At 38.6% G+C, this 18,815-nt stretch overlaps 1 protein-coding gene and 1 non-coding gene across 6 annotated transcripts in view; both read left to right on the forward strand.

Moving 5' to 3' along the window:
• Positions 1-18,815, forward strand: part of LOC100654991 (OX-2 membrane glycoprotein-like) — a 140,469-nt gene that overhangs the window by 102,508 nt on the left and 19,146 nt on the right. The window contains exon 8 of one of the 5 annotated variants that reach the window (XR_010317837.1): positions 2,347-2,782. The exons of 1 other annotated variant lie outside the window; for it this stretch is intronic. The gene's annotated coding sequence lies outside the window, so the exon portion shown is untranslated. Of the gene's footprint in view, positions 1-2,346; positions 2,783-18,815 lie in introns of those variants that run through there. 3 more of the 5 variants (XR_010318132.1, XR_002786570.2, XR_010317973.1) reach the window with 3 other exon arrangements.
• LOC111751458 (U6 spliceosomal RNA) lies at positions 12,791-12,895 on the forward strand. Its single transcript, XR_002786577.1, has one exon. It is a non-coding gene; the product is annotated as a U6 spliceosomal RNA (small nuclear RNA).

Here is an 18,815-nt window from a genome sequence, read left to right on the forward strand (position 1 = left end):
CAGGACAACAGAGAGAGGGTGAAAAAGAAACACAGACACACACAAATTGCCCAGCAATCGACGAGGACCAGAGGGCATCGAATGTCAGGTGGATGCGCAGGACTCTGGAAGCAGATACAGCTGAGGGACACAAGAAAAATTAATTAAATACAGAAATAAGCCATACAACTTCCCTATGGAGTCAATAACAGTAACACTGATTTTCTTTATGTGATACAAAAATATAGATAGCACTTTCACTGTAAATTATTCTTTTTATATTCTGGAGGCTCCTGAGTTGGTCTCCTATGTCCCTTGACAGACGCTTCTGTTTAGAGGTGCGGCTCAGGTTACCTTTTCCACGAAACCCTCATAATTTTAAATGCTACAAACCAAGGACAGAGGTGAGGATAGGGGGAAATACTACTGTATTTTTATCTTTTTATAGATTTATCAATTTGAAAACAGGACAGACTTATTTTCCTAGTGTCAGTTTTTTATCCTTTTCCTCTATTTTCTGTTTTTCACTTCTTCCCCGACTTTGCAAAAGGCATTCGGAGTCTCTTCATGATTCTTACCCAGCTGAGTGAACCGACTGCTGGAAAAAAACAGTAGCATAGTGTTATAGTAGAGAACGACTAGTCTCTGCGTGGTCATCCTGCCTGTTAGCACCCAGGGGCCTCAGCCCTCTCTTCTGCAGCACCGAGGCAAGGCTAGGTGATTCCAGCTTTAACTTTCCTTTTCTTAGGCCATTCCTAAAGGGCAAGGCTCATGAATTCGCCTGTAGGAAACCCTAGTGGAGTAGTGGTTAAGTGCTACAGCTGCTAGCCAAAGGGTCAGGAGTTTGAATCTGCCAGGCGCTCTTTGGAAACTCTGTGGGGCAGTTCTACTCTGTCCTGTGGGGTCGCTATGAGTCGGAATCGACTCAATGGCACTGGGTTTGGGTTTGGTTTGGGTTTGGTTCTGAGTAGATAACAAGATCCTGTATCTTGTTCATTCCTGTCTCCCTAGTCTAAGCACAGGATCTTCACATATTAGATACTCGATTTTGTCGAATTAATTAATGAATATATAAAACAAGCAAATATAAGATGGATAATGTTAGCACAAAATATTTATAGGCTGTAAATGAGACATTCAGTTGAGTTAAACTCAGTGTATGATTAGTATCGACTTGGTCACAGGATAATGGTACACAAATTTTTGCCCAATTCAAACTTTATAATCTCCTCAAACTTCTGATGAAGTGTTACATTTAAGAATGGCCTCAATATACTCACTACACCATTTCTAAAAGACTGAGAAAGCTGGCGGATACAAGCCGGAGGGTTACGTACAAATGGTCAAATTGGAATCTAATTTGCTCTGTGAAATTTCACCTGATGCAACATTACAATAAGTAAGTAGAAGGGTCATGGAAACTCCAACTGAGAACTCAAACTCTGGTAATATTTTCCCTTGACACCAGGGGCTAGTAAGCAAGGACATAAATTGCTTAATATACCCATAATATCAAACCATTTTCCACAGGAAATTAAGAAAAAAGAAAACTTTCCATTCAGTGAGGAAAGAGCATTTTAGAGATTTGAACATGAACTACATGCAACCCAATACATACCTGTAAGATAAAACAAAATAAGTCTAAAATTGCCTCTAGGTATCATACTTTATTTTGTACAATTTCATTTTATGATTTCTCTCTTTCCTCTCTCATTCTGAAATTGAAAACATTTGGTTTTTCATTTTTTTTTAATATTTTTGCTATCTCCTCTACCCCAGCATTTTAAAGAATAGAAAAGCATTTTTATAGTTTCGTATAGAGGATGGTACACTCAGTTTGTCACCAAAGGCCTGTGTCCATCTGCTGTTTACCAGAATACGCTCTTATGCCAGTCTCTCTGAGTCTCAGTTTATCCAGCTGCAAGATAAGGGTCAGGATTCCTGCCTCATATGGTTATTATAAGGATCAAATGAGAACATATATATAAACACGAGTAGAAAGCACTATAGGTATACATTCATTACCAGTGTGGAAAAAATAAAAGGTATATGCATGGAGAGTAAAAAGTTAACCACCAGGAATCAACTTGGAAGTTTCCATCAGGGCATTTGCCTTACAAATGGCCTGAAATCCCATGACGAAGGCTAACTTGTCCACTCAATTATTTTTTTTTTAATAATTTTTATTGTGCTTTAGATGTAAGTTTACAAATCGTCAGTCTCTCACATATAAACTTATATATACCTTACTACATACTCCCATTTACTCTCCCCATAATGAGTCAGCCCGCTCCCTCCTTCCAGTCTCTCCTTTCATGACCGTTTTGCCAGTTTCTGACCCTCTCTCCCCTTCTATCTCCCCTCCAGACAGAAGATGCCAACAGAGTCTCAAGTGTCCACCTGATACAAATAGCTCACTCCTCTTCAGCATCTCTCTCCAACCCATTGTCCAGTCCACTCCATGTCTGATGAGTTGTCTTCAGGAATGGTTCTTGTCCTGAGCCAACAGAAGGTTTGGGGACCACGATTGCCAGGATTCTTCTAGTCTCAGTCAGACCATTAAGTCTGGTCTTTTTTTTTTTTATAACTTTTATTAAGCTTCAAGTGAACATTTACAAATCCAATCAGTCTGTCACATATAAGCTTACATACATCTCACTCCCTACTCCCACTTGCTCTCCCTCTCTTGAGTCAGCCCTTTCAGTCTCTCCTTTCGTGACAATTTTGCTGGCTTCCCTCTCTCTCTATCCTCCTATCCCCCCTCCAGACAAGAGTTGCCAACACAATCTCAAGTGTCCACCTGATATAATTAGCTCACTCTTCATCAGCGTCTCTCTCCCACCCACTGACCAGTCCCTTCCATGTCTGATGAGTTGTCTTCGGGGATGGTTCCTGTCCTGTGCCAACAGAAGGTCTGGGGACCATGGCCGCCGGGATTCCTCTAGTCTCAGTCAGACCATTAAGTTTGGTCATTTTATGAGAATTTGGGGTCTGTATCCCACTGATCTCCTGCTCCCTCAGGGGTTCTCTGTTGTGCTCCCTGTCAGGGCAGTCATCGATTGTGGCCGGGCACCAACTAGTTCTTTGGGTCTCAGGATGATGTAGGTCTCTGGTTCATGTGGCCCTTTCTGTCTCTTGGGATCTTAGTTGTCTTGTGGCCTTGGTGTTCTTCATTTTCCTTTGCTCCAGGTGGGTTGAGACCAATTGATGCACCTTAGATGGCCGCTTGTTAGCATTTAAGACCCCAGACGCCACATTTCAAAGTGGGATGCAGAATGATTTCATAATAGAATTATTTTGCCAATTGACTTAGAAGTCCCGGCAAACCATGTTCCCCAGACCCCCGCCCTTGCTCCGCTGACCTTTGAAGCATCCATTTTATCCCGGAAACTTCTTTGCTTTTGGTCCAGTCCAGTTGAGCTAACCTTCCATGTATTGAGTGTTGTCTTTCCCTTCACCTAAAGCAGTTCTTGTCTACTGATTAATCAATAAAAAACCTTCTCCCACCCTCCCTCCCTCCCCTCCCCCCCCCGTAACCACACAAGTATGTGTTCTTCTCAGGTTTACTATTTCTCAAGATTTTATAATAGTGGTCTTATACAATATTTGTCCTTTTGCCTCTGACTAATTTCGCTCAGCATAATGCCTTCCAGGTTCCTCCATGTTATGAAATGTTTCACAGATTCGTCACTGTTCTTTATCGATGCGTAGTATTCCATTGTGTGAATATACCACAATTTATTTACCCATTCATCCGTTGATGGACACCTTGGTTGCTTCCAACTTTTTGCTATTGTAAACAGAGCTGCAATAAACATGGGTGTGCATATATCTGTTTGTATGAAGGCTCTTGTATCTCTAGGGTATATTCCCAGGAGTGGGATTTCTGGGTTGTATGGTAGTTCTATTTCTAACTGTTTAAGATAACGCCAGATAGATTTCCAAAGTGGTTGTACCATTTTACATTCCCACCAGCATGTATAAGAGTTCCAATCTCTCCGCAGCCTCTCCAACATTTATTATTTTGTGTTTTTTGGATTAATGCCAGCCGTGCTGGTGTGAGATGGAATCTCATCGTAGTTTTAATTTGCATTTCTCTAATGGCTAATGATCGGGAGCATTTTCTCATGTATCTGTTGGCTGCCTGAATATCGTCTTTAGTGAAATGTGTGTTCATATCCTTTGCCCACTTCTTGATTGGGTTGTTTGTCTTTTTGTGGTTGAGTTTTGACAGAATCATGTAGATTTTAGAGATCAGGCGCTGGTCGAAGATGTCATAGCTGAAAATTCTTTCCCAGTCTGTAGGTGGTCTTTTTACTCTTTTGCTGCAGTCTTTAGATGAGCATAGGTGTTTGATTTTTAGGAGCTCCCAATTATCGGGTTTCTCTTCATCATTTTTGGTAATGTTTTGTATTCTGTTTATGCCTTGTATTAGGGCTCCTAGGGTTGTCCCAATTTTTTCTTCCATGATCTTTATTTAGTCTTTATGTTTAGGTCTTTGATCCACTTGGAGTTAGTTTTTGTGCATGGTGTAAGGTATGGGTCCTGTTTCATTTTTTTGCAAATGGATATCCAGTTATGCCAGCACCATTTGTTAAAAAGGCTATCTTTTCCCTAATTAATTGACACTGGTCCTTTGTCAAGTATCAGCTGCTCATACATGGATGGATCTATGTCTGGGTTCTCAATTCTGTTCCATTGGTCTATGTGTCTGTTGTTGTACCAGTACCAGGCTGTTTTGACTACTGTGGCTGTATAGTAGGTTCTGAAATCAGGTAAAGTGAGGCCTACCCCTTTCTTCTTCTTTTTCAGTAGTGTTTTGCTTATCCGGGGCTTCTTTCCCTTCCATATGAAATTGGTGATTTGTTTCTCTATCCCCTTAAAATATGACATTGGAATTTGGATCGGAAGTGCATTAAATGTATAGATGGCTTTTGGTAGAATAGACATTTTTACTATGTTAAGTCTTCCTATCCATGAGCAGGGTATGTTTTTCCACTTAAGTATGTCCTTTTGAATTTCTTGTAGTAGAGCTTTGTAGTTTTCTTTGTATAGGTCTTTTACATCCTTGGTAAGATTTATTCCTAAGTATCTTATCTTCTTGGGGGCTACTGTGAATGGTATTGATTTGGTTATTTCCTCTTCGGTGTTCTTTTTGTTGATGTAGAGGAATCCAAGTGATTTTTGATTGTTTATTTTATAACCTGAGACTCTGCCAAACTCTTCTATTAGTTTCAGTAGTTTTCTGGAGGATTCCTTAGGGTTTTCTGTGTATATAATCATGTCATCTGCAAATAGTGATAACTTTACTTCTTCCTTGCCAATCCGGATACCTTTTATTTCTTTGTCTAGCCTAATTGCCCTGGCTAGGACTTCCAGCACCATGTTGAATAAGAGCGGTGATAAAGGGCATCCTTGTCTGGTTCCCGTTCTCAAGGGAAATGCTTTCAGGTTCTCTCCATTTAGAGTGATATTGGCTGTTGGCTTTGCATAGATGTCCTTTATTATGTTGAGGAATTTTCCTTCAATTCCTATTTTGGTAAGAGTTTTTATCATGAATGGGTGTTGGACTTTGTCAAATGCCTTTTCTGCATCAATTGATAAGATCATGTGGTTTTTGTCTTTTGTTTTATTTATGTGATGGATTACATTAATGGTTTTTCTGATGTTAAACCAGCCTTGCATACCTGGTATAAATCCCACTTGATCAGGGTGAATTATTTTTTTGATGTGTTGTTGGATTCTATTGGCTAGAATTTTGTTGAGGATTTTTGCATCTATGTTCATGAGAGATATAGGTCTATAATTTTCTTTTTTTGTAATGTCTTTACCTTGTTTTGGTATCAGGGAGATGGTGGCTTCATAGAATGAGTTGGGTAGTATTCCGTCATTTTCTATGCTTTGGAATACCTTCAGAAGTAGTGGTGTTAACTCTTCTCTGAAAGTTTGGTAGAACTCTTCAGTGAAGCCATCTGGGCCAGGGCTTTTTTTTTGTTGGGAGTTTTTTGATTACCGTTTCAATCTCTTTTTTTGTTATGGGTCTATTTAGTTGTTCTACTTCTGAATGTATTAGTTTAGGTAGGTAGTGTTTTTCCAGGAATTCATCCATTTCTTCTAGGTTTTCAAATTTGTTAGAGTACAATTTTTCGTAATAATCTGAAATGATTCTTTTAATTTCATTTGGTTCTGTTGTGATGTGGTCCTTCTCGTTTCTTATTCGGGTTATTTGTTTCCTTTCCTGTATTTCTTTAGTCAGTCTAGCCAATGGTTTATCAATTTTGTTAATTTTTTCAAAGAACCAGCTTTTGGTTTTGTTAATTCTTTCAATTGTTTTTCTGTTCTCTAATTCATTTAGTTCAGCTCTAATTTTTATTATTTGTTTTCTTCTGGTGCCTGATGGGTTCTTTTGTTGCTCAGTTTCTATTTGTTCAAGTTGTCGGGACAGTTCTCTGATTTTGGCTCTTTCTTCTTTTTGTATGTGTGCATTTATCGATATAAATTGGCCTCTGAGCACTGCTTTTGCTGTGTCCCAGAGGTTTTGATAGGAAGTATTTTCATTCTCATTGCTTTCTATGAATTTCCTTATTCCCTTCTTGATGTCTTCTATAACCCAGTCTCTTTTCAGGAGGGTATTGTTCATTTTCCAAGTATTTGGTTTCTTTTCCCTAGTTTTTCTGTTATTGATCTCTAGTTTTATTGCCTTGTGGTCTGAGAAGATGCTTTGTAATATTTTGATGTTTTGGACTCTGCAAAGGTTTGTTTTATGACCTAATATGTGGTCTATTCTAGAGAATGTTCCATGTGCGCTAGAAAAAAAAGTATATTTTGCAGCATTTGGGTGGAGAGTTCTGTATAAGTCAATGAGGTCAAGTTGGTTGACTGTTGTAATTAGATCTTCCGTGTCTCTATTGAGCTTCTTTCTGGATGTCCTGTCCTCCAAAAGTGGTGTGTTGAAGTCTCCTACTATAATTGTGGAGGTATCTATCTCACTTTTCATTTCTGTTAAAATTTGATTTATGTATCTTGCAGCCCTGTCATTGGGTGCATATATATTTAATATGGTTATGTCTTCCTGATCAATTGTCCCTTTTATCATTATATAGTGTCCTTCTTTATCCTTTGTGGTGGGTTTAAGTCTAAAGTCTATTTTGTCAGAAATTAATATTGCTACTCCTCTTCTTTTTTGCTTATTGTTTGCTTGATATACTTTTTTCCATCCTTTGAGTTTTAGTTTGTGTCTCTAAGTCTAAGGTGTGTCTCTTGTAGGCAGCATATAGATGGATCGTGTTTCTTTATCCAGTCTGTGACTCTCTGTCTCTTTATTGGTGCATTTAGTCCATTTACATTCAGGGTAATTATAGATAAATAAGTTTTTAGTGCTGTCATTTTGATGCCTTTTTATGTGTGTTGTTGACAATTTCATTTTCCCACATACTTTTTTGTGCTGAGGCGTTTTTCTTAGTAAATTGTGAGATCCTCATTTTCATAGTGTTTGACTTTATGTTAGTTGAGTCGTTACGTTTTTCTTGGTTTTTATCTTGACTTACAGAGTTGTTATACTTTTTTGTGGTTACCTTATTATTTACCCCTATTTTTCTAAGTAAAAACCTAACTTGTATTGTTCTATATCGCCTTGTATCACTCTCCATATGGCAGTTCAATGCCTCCTGTATTTAGTCCCTCTTTTTGATTATTGTGATCTTTTACCTATTGACTTCCATGATTCCCCGTTATGTGTATTTTTTTTTTAATTAATCTTAATTTGTTTGTTTTTGTGATTTCCCTATTTGAGTTGATATCAGGATGTTCTGTTTTGTGACCTTGTGTTGTGCTGTTATCTGATATTATTGGTTTTCTGACCAAACAATATCCTTTAGTATTTCTTGTAGCTTTGGTTTGGTTTTTGTAAATTCTCTAAACTTGTGTTTGTCTGTAAATATCTTAATTTCCCCTTCATATTTCAGAGAGAGTTTTGCTGGATATATGATCCTTGGCTGGCAGTTTTTCTCCTTCAGTGTTCTGTATATGTCGTCCCATTCCCTTCTTGCCTGCATGGTTTCTGCTGAGTAGTCTGAACTTATTCTTATTGATTCTCCCTTGAAGGAAACCTTTGTTTTCTCCCTGGCTGCTTTTAAAATTTTCTGTTTATCTTTGGTTTTGGTGAGTTTGATGACAGTATGTCTTGGTGCTTTTCTTTTTGGATCAATCTTAAATGGGGTTCGATGAGCATCTTGGATAGATATCCTTTCGTTTTTGATGATGTCAGGGAAGTTTTGTGTCAGGAGTTCTTCAACTATTTTCTCTGTGTTTTCTGTCTCCCCTCCCTGTTCTGGGACTCCAATCACCCGCAGGTTTTCCTTCTTGATAGAGTCCCACATAATTCTTAGGGTTTCTTCATTTTTTTTAATTCTTTTATCTGATTTTTTTTCAGCTATGTTGGTGTTGATTCCCTCGTCCTCCAGATGTCCCAGTCTGCATTCTAATTGCTCGAGTCTGCTCCTCTGACTTCCTATTGCATTGTCTAATTCTATAATTTTATTGTTAATCTTTTGGATTTCTACATGTTGTCTCTCTATGGATTCTTGCAACTTATTAATTTTTCCACTATGTTCTTGAATAATCTTTTTGAGTTCTTCAACAGTTTTATCGGTGTGTTCCTTGGCTTTTTCTGCAGTTATCCTAATTTCGTTTGTGATATCTTTAAGCATTCCGTAAATTAGTTTTTTATATTCTGTATCTGATAATTCCAGGATTGTATCTTCATTTGGGAAAGATTTTGATTCTTTTGTTTGGAGGGTTGGAGAAGCTGTCATGGTCTGCTTCTTTAAGTGGTTTGATATGGATTGTTTTCTCCGAGCCATCACTGGGAAACTAGTTTTTCCAGAAATCCGCTGCGTCCAGTCCAAATCCCGGCAGGACGGTTCTCCAGCTGGGACGCTGGTCTTCCTGCTCCAAGACCAGTCACTGCCTCCTGGGGACTTCTCCTACCGGCTGCGTCCCACGCCGCCTGCCGAACCGGCTGGTCCCCCTCCTGGGGTTAGTTCAGGGGGGTGGAGCAGCTCTCTGTGCTTGTGCCATACCTGACTGGTACGCTGGCTCCAGGCTCTGGAAACAATCACTGCTTCCCCGTATTAGTTCGTTCTCCGTCTCTAAATCTGTGTTTGTTGTTCAGGGTTCGTAGATTGTTATGTATGTGATTGATTCACTTGTTTTTCCGTGTCTTTGTTGTAAGAGGGATCCAAGTTAGCATCTGCCTAGTCCACCATCTTGGCTCCGCCTCTCAAGTCTGGTCTTTTTATGAGAATTTGGGGTCTGCATTCCACTGTTCTCCTGTTCCGTCGGGGGATCTCTGTTGTGCTCCCTGTCAGGGCAGGCATCGGTTGTGGCCGGGCACCATCTAGTTCTTCTGGTCTCAGGATGATGTAAGTTTCTGGTTCATGTGGCCCTTTCTGTCTCTTGGGCTCATAATTATCTTGTGACCTTGGTGTTCTTCATTCTCCTTTGATCCAGGTGGGTTGAGACCCATTGGTGCATCTTAGATGGCCGCTTGTTAGGATTTAAGACCCAAGACGCCACACTTCAAAGTGGGATGCAGAATGTTTTCTTAATAGAATTTATTTTGCCAATTGACTTAGATGTCCCCTGAAGCCATAGTCCCCAAACCCCCGTCCTTGCTCCACTGACCTTCTAAGCATTCAGTTTATTCAGGAAACTTCTTTGCTTTTGGCCCAGTCCAGTTGAGGTGACCTTCCCTGTATTGAGTGTTGTCCTTCCCTTCACCTAAAGTAGTTCTTATCTACTATCTAATCAGTAAATAACCCTCTCCCACCCTCCCTCTCTCACCCCTCTCGTAACCACAAAAGATTAAACTGTTTCTCAAGATCTTATAATAGTGGTATTACACAATATTTGTCCTTTTGCATCTGACTAATTTCACTCAGCATAATGCCTTCCAGGTTCCTCAATGTTATGAAATGTTTCACAGATTCCTCACTGTTCTTTAAAGATGCATGGTATTCCATTGTGTGAATATACCATAATTTATTACTCAATTATTTTTAATTCAAAATCTACAACTGCCTGTACAGGGTCTATGGTGGTAGAAACTAGAAATACTGAGATAAAAGAGATAGGATCCCTAACCAAAAGGAGCTCCATGAATTCCCAATTAGAGCTTTGTGTATTCACTTGACTCATTCCTTCAACAAATGTTTGCTAGGTGCCTCATGCTACAGAGCTTGCAGTAAGTACTGTGACTACAACAAAAAATAGGACACTTTTCACTCTTGGCAATAATACAATACAATTCTATACCAAAATTTAGAAGAAACCCTCTCTCAGCCTCTTCCTGTTTAATGAATAAACTTTATACACACTGAAGATAAACGTTGAGAGCCTGCACATCACCACTTACTCATTCTTGCTCCTTTTAATAGAGCTTACAGCACAACCACTTATCTAAAAAGACTAGATAGATAAGTGGGTAGATAGATACGTAGATCAGTAGATAGACAAGTAGGTAGGTAGGTATAAGTATAAATATAAATACAGGTGTGCGTGCATCGGTGTGGGTGTATATACATATACATCCACACACAATGATCAAACTTTGTTTCTAAATGGAAAACAAACCAACCATCTCTTAAATTATTTCAGAACTTTGCTAAAGATTCATGTGTAGCAGAACAGTGTTTTCCAAGTATGCTTTGGGCCCGTGCCCTTTCCAAGATAAATTATGTTTCCCCTCTGTCCTTCCCCCGGCCTGAGGAAGAACTGATTCCACTTTAGAGCCTCTGGAGGGTGCAGACCTTTGGCACGTTGATTTTGGCCCAGTGAAACTGATTTTGAACTTCTGACCTCCCAAACTGTGAAAGAATAAATTTCTGTTCCTTAAAACCACCAAATTTTTGGTGATTTACTACAATGCCAATACACATACATGTTTCCTGTTGGCGCTATAGCAAATTACCACAAATTTCGTGACTTTAAGCAACAGAAGTTTGTTCTTTCACAGTTTTGGAAGCCAGAAGTGGTCCAGTGGTAGAATTCTTGCCCTGTGTGTGAGAGATCTGGGTTTGATTTCCACCAATGCACCTCTAGTGCAGCCACCACCCGTCTATCAATGGAGGCTTGCATGTGACTGTGATGCTGAACAGGTTTCAAAAGAGCTTCCAGATCAGGATGAACTAGGAAGGAAGGCTTGGTGATCTACTTCCAAAAAACAGCCAGTGAAAACCCTATGAATCACAATGGTCCAATCCACAACCAATCATGGAGATGACCTATGACTGGGCAGCATTTCATTCTGTTGTGTATGGAGTCGCCACAAGTCAGGGACCAAGTCAACAGGAACTAAGATATATATATATATATATATATATATATATATATATATATATATATATGGTGGCACAGTGGTTAAGAGCTCGGCTGCTAACTGAAAAGTTAGCAGTTTGAATCCACCAACCACTCTTTAGAAACCCTGTGGGACAGTCCTACTCTGTCCTATAGGGTCACTATGAGTAGGAATTGACTCAACAGCAATGGTTTTTTTTTTTTTTTTTTTGGTTTTATATATATATATATACACACCTCACTATCTATATGGAGCCCTAGTGGTGCAGCTGCCAACCAAAAGGTCAGCAATTCAAATCCACCAACTGCTCCTTGGTAACCCTATGGGGCAAATGACTCTGTCCTATAGGGTTGCTATGAGTTAAAACCGATTCAAAAGCAGTGGATTTGGTTTTGGGTTTTGTATATGTATCTGTATCTGTATATATGTGTGTGTGTATACATAGAGAGGGAGAGTATTGCATAACTGCACTTAAAAACAAGATGGAACACTCTATGGGGGCCAGAGCTTGGAAAAAATCCCTAAATGAAAAAAATCACAAGGATTGAATTAGTTTAAAAAAAAGACACAACACAAAAATTTATGCATGATAAAAAATGTGAGATTTGTACCAAAAAAACTCTACACCTAGAGTATGATGGGTACCAGAAGCAATAAACACAGTCATTCATAAGAGCAGCCCAGCTGACCAATCTCTGTCCTATTGACTAGTCACAGTGAGAGGAGTGGTTGTTACAATATGAAGGAGTTCCTGTGGAAGATTAGATTAGAGAGTATGAGGAATGGACAATGTGCATGTGACTGTGATACCTGGAGGAATGAGGAGCACACACACTCAGAAAGAATGGGCACTATGGTGCAGTCCTATCAGCACACCGTGTTTCCCCTCACACTTTCAGTTAAACAGTGTTCTGGTAGGTTGCAGGAATACTACAGCCAGACAATTGAAAATAAAATCTCCACTACAAAAAATCAGATGATTGGGAATAATGAGATATTTGAGGAAAACCAACACACGCATGAGAGAGAGAATAAGGTCAACACTAGGAAGAACTTGCAATGGGGGAAATAGAGCTAATAGAGTAAGCCAAATAGAGCCTTAAAAAGAAATAGCAAAATTAACATCCTCAGGAGACATGCAAAAGGCTATAAAGTCATAAGAATAACAAACTACAGATCATGGAAATTAAAATTTGGTTATTGAAATGAAACCTCAAGAGATGGTCTGAAAAGTAGAACACACTCAGGTGAAGACAGGCGTAGTAAGAAGAATGAGTCAAGAATTCTCCCAGGAAGCATACAAAGAAAAAAAAGAAGAAGAAGAGAGAAAGTATGAAAGAAAACTTAAAAGACTTTGTAGAATAGATCCAAAATTTCGTTTTAGAGTAGCTCCAGAAGGTAAGAATATACCAAATGAGGGATAAATGACATTTAAAGAAATGACACAGGAGAATGGTGCTTGCTTCCACAGCACATGTACTAAAATTGGAATGATACAGAGAAGACTAGCATGTCATCTGCTAGGATAACAGACAAATTCAGGAAGCATTCCATATTTTTGACCAAATGAGCAACTCCCATCCAAAAGCAAGACGAGAAGGCAGAAAAGGACAGGAACTGGACAAATGGACACAAAGAACCCTGGGCAGAAAGGGGGACTGTGCTGTCGCCTTGTGGAGATTGCAACCAGTGTCACAAAGCAATACGTGTATAAATTTTTGAATGAGAAATTGACTTGAGCTGTAAACTTTCATCTAAAGCACAGTAAAAAAAAAAAAAGAAGAAGAAGAAAAGAAATGACATAGGAGAATTACCCTAATCTCAGAAAGACATGAGTTCTGAGATTAAAAATTTCTTACTGACTGCTGAACAAGAAAAGCAAAAACCACACCACCTTTCGTATATTTTCAGGACACCAAAAATTTTGAAGAAAAAGCCTAAGAACTTCCAAAGAACAACAAAAATTACCTACAAATGACTAAGAATTCACTGATGTTGTTGTTCCCGACTCGTAGCAACCCTATGCACAACAGAACAAAACACTGCTCTGTCCCGCACCATCCTCACAATTGTTGTTAAGCTTGAGGTCATTACTGCAACCACTATGTCAATCCATCTTATCAAGGGTCTCCCTTTTTTTCGCTGACCCTCTACCAAGCATGATGTCCTTCTCCAGGGCCTGATCCCTCCTGACAACATGTCCAAAGTATGCGAGCTGTAGTCTCACCATCCTTGCTTCCAATGAGCATTCTGGTTGTACTTCTTTCAAGACACCCTTGTTCCATCTTTTGGCAGCCCATGGTATATTCAATATTCTTCACCAACACCACAACATGAAGGCTTCAATTCTTCTTTGGTCTTCTTTATTCGTCGTCCAGCTTTCATATGCATATGAGGCTACTGGAAATACCATGGCTTGGGTCAGGCGTATCTTAGTCTTCAAGGTGACATTTTTGCTTTTTAACACTTTAAAGAGGTCTTTTGCAGCTGATTTGCCCAATGCGATGCATCTTTTGATTTCTCGACTGCTGCTTCCATGGATGTTGAATGTGCATTTAAGTAAAAGGAAATCCTTGACAACGTCAGTCTTTTCTCCATTTATCATAATATTGCTTATTGTTCCAATTGTAAGGACTTTTGTTTCCTTCATGTTGGGGTGTAATCCGTTATGAAAGCTGTGGTCTTTGATCATCTTCAGTAAATGCTTCAAGTCCTCTTCGCTTTCAACAAGCAAGTTTATGTCATCTGCATAATGCAGGTTGTTAATGAGTCTTCCTCCAATCCTGATGCTGGTTTTTCTTCATATAGTCCAGCTTCTCAGATTATTTGCTCAACACAGAGATCGAATAGCTATCGTGAAACAATACAACCCTGATGTACACGTTTCTTGACTTTAATCCATGCAGTACACCTTTGTTATGTTCAAATGACTGCCTCATGATCTAAGTACAGGTACCTCATGAACACAATTAAGTGTTCTGGAATTCCCATCCTTCACCATGTTAACCATGATTTGTTATGATCCACACAGTCAAATGCCTTTGCACAGACAGTAAAACACAGATAAACATCTTTCTGCTATTCTCTGCTTTCAGCCAGGATCCATCTGACACAAGCATTGATATCCCTGGTTCCACATCCTATTCTGAATCTGGCTTGAATTTCTGGCAGTTCCCTGTTGACATACTGCTGCAGCCACTTTTGAATGATCTTCAGCAAAATTTTACTTAAGTGTGATATTAATGATATTGTTCTATAATTTCCACATTCTGTTGGATCACCTTTCTTGGGAACGGGCATAAATATGGATCTCTTCCAGTTGGGTGGCCAGATACTTGTTTTCCAAATTTCTTGGCATAAACATGTGAGCACTTCCAGTGCTGCATTCATTTGTTGAAACATCTCAACTGGTATTCCGCCAATTCCTGGAGCCTTGTTTTTCACCAATGCCTTCAGTGCAGCTTGGAGTTCTTCCTTCAGTACCATCAATTCTTGATCATAATCTACCTCCTAAAATGTTTGAACCTTGACCAATTCTTTTCGGTATAGTGACTTTGTGTATTTTTTCCATCTTCTTTTGATGCTTCCTGCGTCATTTAACATTTTCCCCATAGAATCCTTCAATATTGCAACGCAAGGCTTGAATTTTTTTCTTCAGTTCGTTCAGCTTGAGAAATGCTGAACGTGTTCTTCTCTTTTGGTTTTCTATCTCCAGGTCTTTGCACATTTCATTATAATTCTTTGTTTTGTCATCTCAAGCTGCCCTTTGAAATCTTCTCTTGAGCTCTTTTACTTCTTCATTTCTTCCTTTCTCTTTAGCTACTTGACTTTCAAGAGCAAGTTTCAGAGTCTCTTCTGACATCTGTTTTGGTCTTTTTTTCCTTTCCTGTCTTTTTAATGACCTCTTGATTTCTTCAAGTATGATGTCCTTGATGTCATTCCACAACTCATCTGGTCTTTGGTCATTAGTGTTCAACCTGTCAAATCTATTCTTGAGATTCTCTAAATTCAGCTGAGATATACTCAAGATCATATTTTGGCTCTCATGGACTTGTTCTAATTTTCTTCAACTTGAAGCTGAAGAAAATTAGAATGAGTCCACTGATACTAGTCTTCTAATAAGTAGCACTGGAGACAATAAGATACTGAAAAAAAAATACTCAAACTTTGACCCTGGGATTCTAATCTTAGCCAAATTATGAAGATTAAAAAAAAAATTAAACATGCAAAACTTCAGAATATTTACCACCAAAACTCCTTCTGCAAGAATTTCATGAGAATGTACATCAATGAGAAAAATATTATCCCTAAAAGAAGTTGTGGCATTCCAGAAGCAATGACAATCCAAGAAATTAGTAAGAACTATTGGCAAATCTGAACATATATTAATTATCTAAACTGAAGCTTCCATTTGATAACAATAAAATGTATTAAAAGACTTAGGGAAGGGAGCACTGTCCCTAAGTCTTTCTGTATATTAAACACACCAATTTTCTTATCTTGTTCCATTGAAGGATATAATTACTAGTTAAAATTGGACATTGTTAGAAAAAAATATACATTTTATTGCATGAGACAAAAAGTTCACCTTTATAGAACAGAATGAGAATATAAAATATTTAAATAAGTTGAAGAGGAAAGGAACAAAGGCAGGAAAGGGGGGAAACAAGCAAAGAATGATAAATAGAAAATATGAAATATTAAGTAAGTACTAAGCTCAGTCATGCCTAGGCTCATCAAAAATGAAGGAGTTATATTAATTCTTAAAACAGAAATTATTATTTTTAACCCAAGCATATATTATTTAATCATATCTGTAGTGGAAAATTATAACAGCAGTTTTCAGTGGTGGTAGGGCTTATTGACTGGGAGGGGGAATGATGGAAATTTTTGGGGTGAAAGTAATGCCCCATATCTTGATAGGAGTTTGGGTTACCCAACCAACCGCAGTGCCATCGAGTTGATTACCCAGGTGTATGCTTTTGACAAAACTTAGCAAATGCACACTGGAGATTTCTGTTTTTCATGGCATGAAAATTTTACATAAAAAGGAAAAAACTCTAAACAAATACTGAAATCTAGTGAATGATATTCAAATTAAAATATTTAGCAGGGAATACACCGATTTCTATAATTTACCTTAAAATATATATCAGTAGAATAAACGGATTATCAGAAGAATGGATAAATACATGACAGTGAAAGTATAGTAGAAGGCTAATGGCAGCCAGTGTTGATAGCAGCATAATTTGCACAGCAAAAAAGAGGAAACAACCCTATCAACTGATGAATGGAAATATAGTGTATATAGTATATCCATACAATGGATTATTATTCAATCATTAAAAAGGAATGAAGTACAGATACATGCTACAACATAAATGAATCTTGAAAACATTATGCCAAGTAAAAGAAGCCAGACATAAAAGGCCACAGCTAGTATGATTCCATTTATATTAAACATCCAGAATAGGCAAATCCACAGAGACAGAAAGTAAGATTTGTGGTTGCTGAGGGCTGAGTGGAGAGGGGAACTGAGAGTAACTGCTAACAGGTACTGGGTTTATTTCTGGGGTGATGAAAATGTTCTGTCTCCAAGTATATATTCAGGTACATACTTAGAATTAGAAGGACGTTTTTGTCATGAAACATTTTCATTTTAAACTCACCTAGTTACATAGCTTAGGTGACATTTTCCAGAGAGCCATGTTTCATAAGTCCATAGATTTCAGGTTTGTTTTCCTTAAGATTCTTAGACACCAGGTACATCGGGCTAAAAGCATTTCATAAACAGCAGCCATTTAAGATACATCTACTGGTCCCATCTAAGATACTCTACTGGTCCCATCCCAGCTGGAGCAAAGGAAAATGAAGAAGACCAAAGACACAAGGGAAAGATAAGTCCAAAGGACTAATGGATCACAACTACCAGAACCTCTACCAGACTGAGCCCAGAACAACTAGATGGTGCCCAGTCACCACCACCAACTGCTCTGGCAGGGATCACGATAGAGGGTCCCAGACAGAGCAGGAGAAAAATTTAGAACAAAATTCAAATTCACAAAAAAAAAACAAAAGGACACACTTGCTGATCTGACAGAGAAAAGACCTAGCAATCAACTCCCTTAAAGATTAATAATTACAGCCTAGGAAATCTTATGGGGCAGTTCTACTCTGTACTATAGAGCCACTGTGAGTTGGAATCGACTTGACAGCACACAGCAACAATCACAACCATACTTTCTCACAAGTGTTTTGATAGTTTTTATCACCTCAGTTATACTTCTTCTGTCATCATTCATATTTATTTGAGCTTTTCTGTATATGTCAATGGAGATATTTGAGGTGTAATTTTCTAAAGCCAAATTTACTTCCTTTTTTGGTCAGTTTCCATGGATATTACATAAATTTGGGGCTTTTAAAAATCAGCCTCCCCAAATATTTTTCATCCCAGAGGGCATTGTCTACATAAGTCTGATTTGCATTTAATGCTATCAGTAAACTAAGAAATAAGTTGCTATACCACATAATTAGGGCAGAGAGATTAAAGTAATGTCTTACAGGCCATACATCAGTTAGAATTTTCCATTCCATTCTAAACAGGAATGGTCTTTTTCCGGGCTTCACACATTTCCAGTGACTGGGGTGGCGACTAGAGGTGATTGTTCATCCCCTAGCCCAACCCTGTTACAATCCCAGCCACTGACTTTTAAAGACATCAGTTCCCATAGTGATTGGTATATCCCATAGTCCTTGCTGGGTGAGGATAAAATCTCTTACCCACTATTGTTGATGAGTATGGTGTTCCATTATAATAGAGTGATTATTAGAGTAATAATAATTAGAGTAATTATTCAATTAATTTATTCACTAACCACAAGTCAAATGAGAGCTGTAGTCAGTTACCTGTATTTAAGTCACCAGGGACTGCAGCAGCACTTCATTTCTCCAAATTGTCCAGGCAGAGCTTTTAAGTAGAGCTTGTAAATCAGCAAGGGGTCCAATTTCCGTTTTCCGAGGACAAAGGTCCTGAGGTTTCTCCCAACATTGGCCAGTGCTAGCTCTGAGAGAGACAGCTAAGAGTGTTACTCTGCTGCTCTGAAATGCTGTTATGGAAATAGAGTGATCGCACCCCTCCCTGGGACTGTGACCCCTTTGCAAGTGCTTCTTGCTTCTGTGATGATCTCTCCCTGATTTCAATGATTACCCTTCTGACATGCCATTTCCTCCCAAGGTTAAATTTTTGAGTCAGCAGATGTACCCATCTAGTTAGCAATAGATGAAGAAGACTTGATGCCTTTGAATTATGGTGTTGGTGAAGAATATTGAATATACCATGAACTGCTAGAAGAAAAAACAAATCTGTCTTGGAAGAATTATAAGCAGAATGCTCATTCGAAGGAAGGATGGAGAGACTTCATCTCACATACTTTGGACATGTTCTCAGGAGAGACCAGTCCCTGGAGAAGGACGTCATGCT

The sequence above is a fragment of the Loxodonta africana genome, chromosome 1 (genome assembly GCF_030014295.1).
Source record: "Loxodonta africana isolate mLoxAfr1 chromosome 1, mLoxAfr1.hap2, whole genome shotgun sequence".
NCBI classification, from domain to species: Eukaryota; Metazoa; Chordata; class Mammalia; order Proboscidea; family Elephantidae; genus Loxodonta; species Loxodonta africana.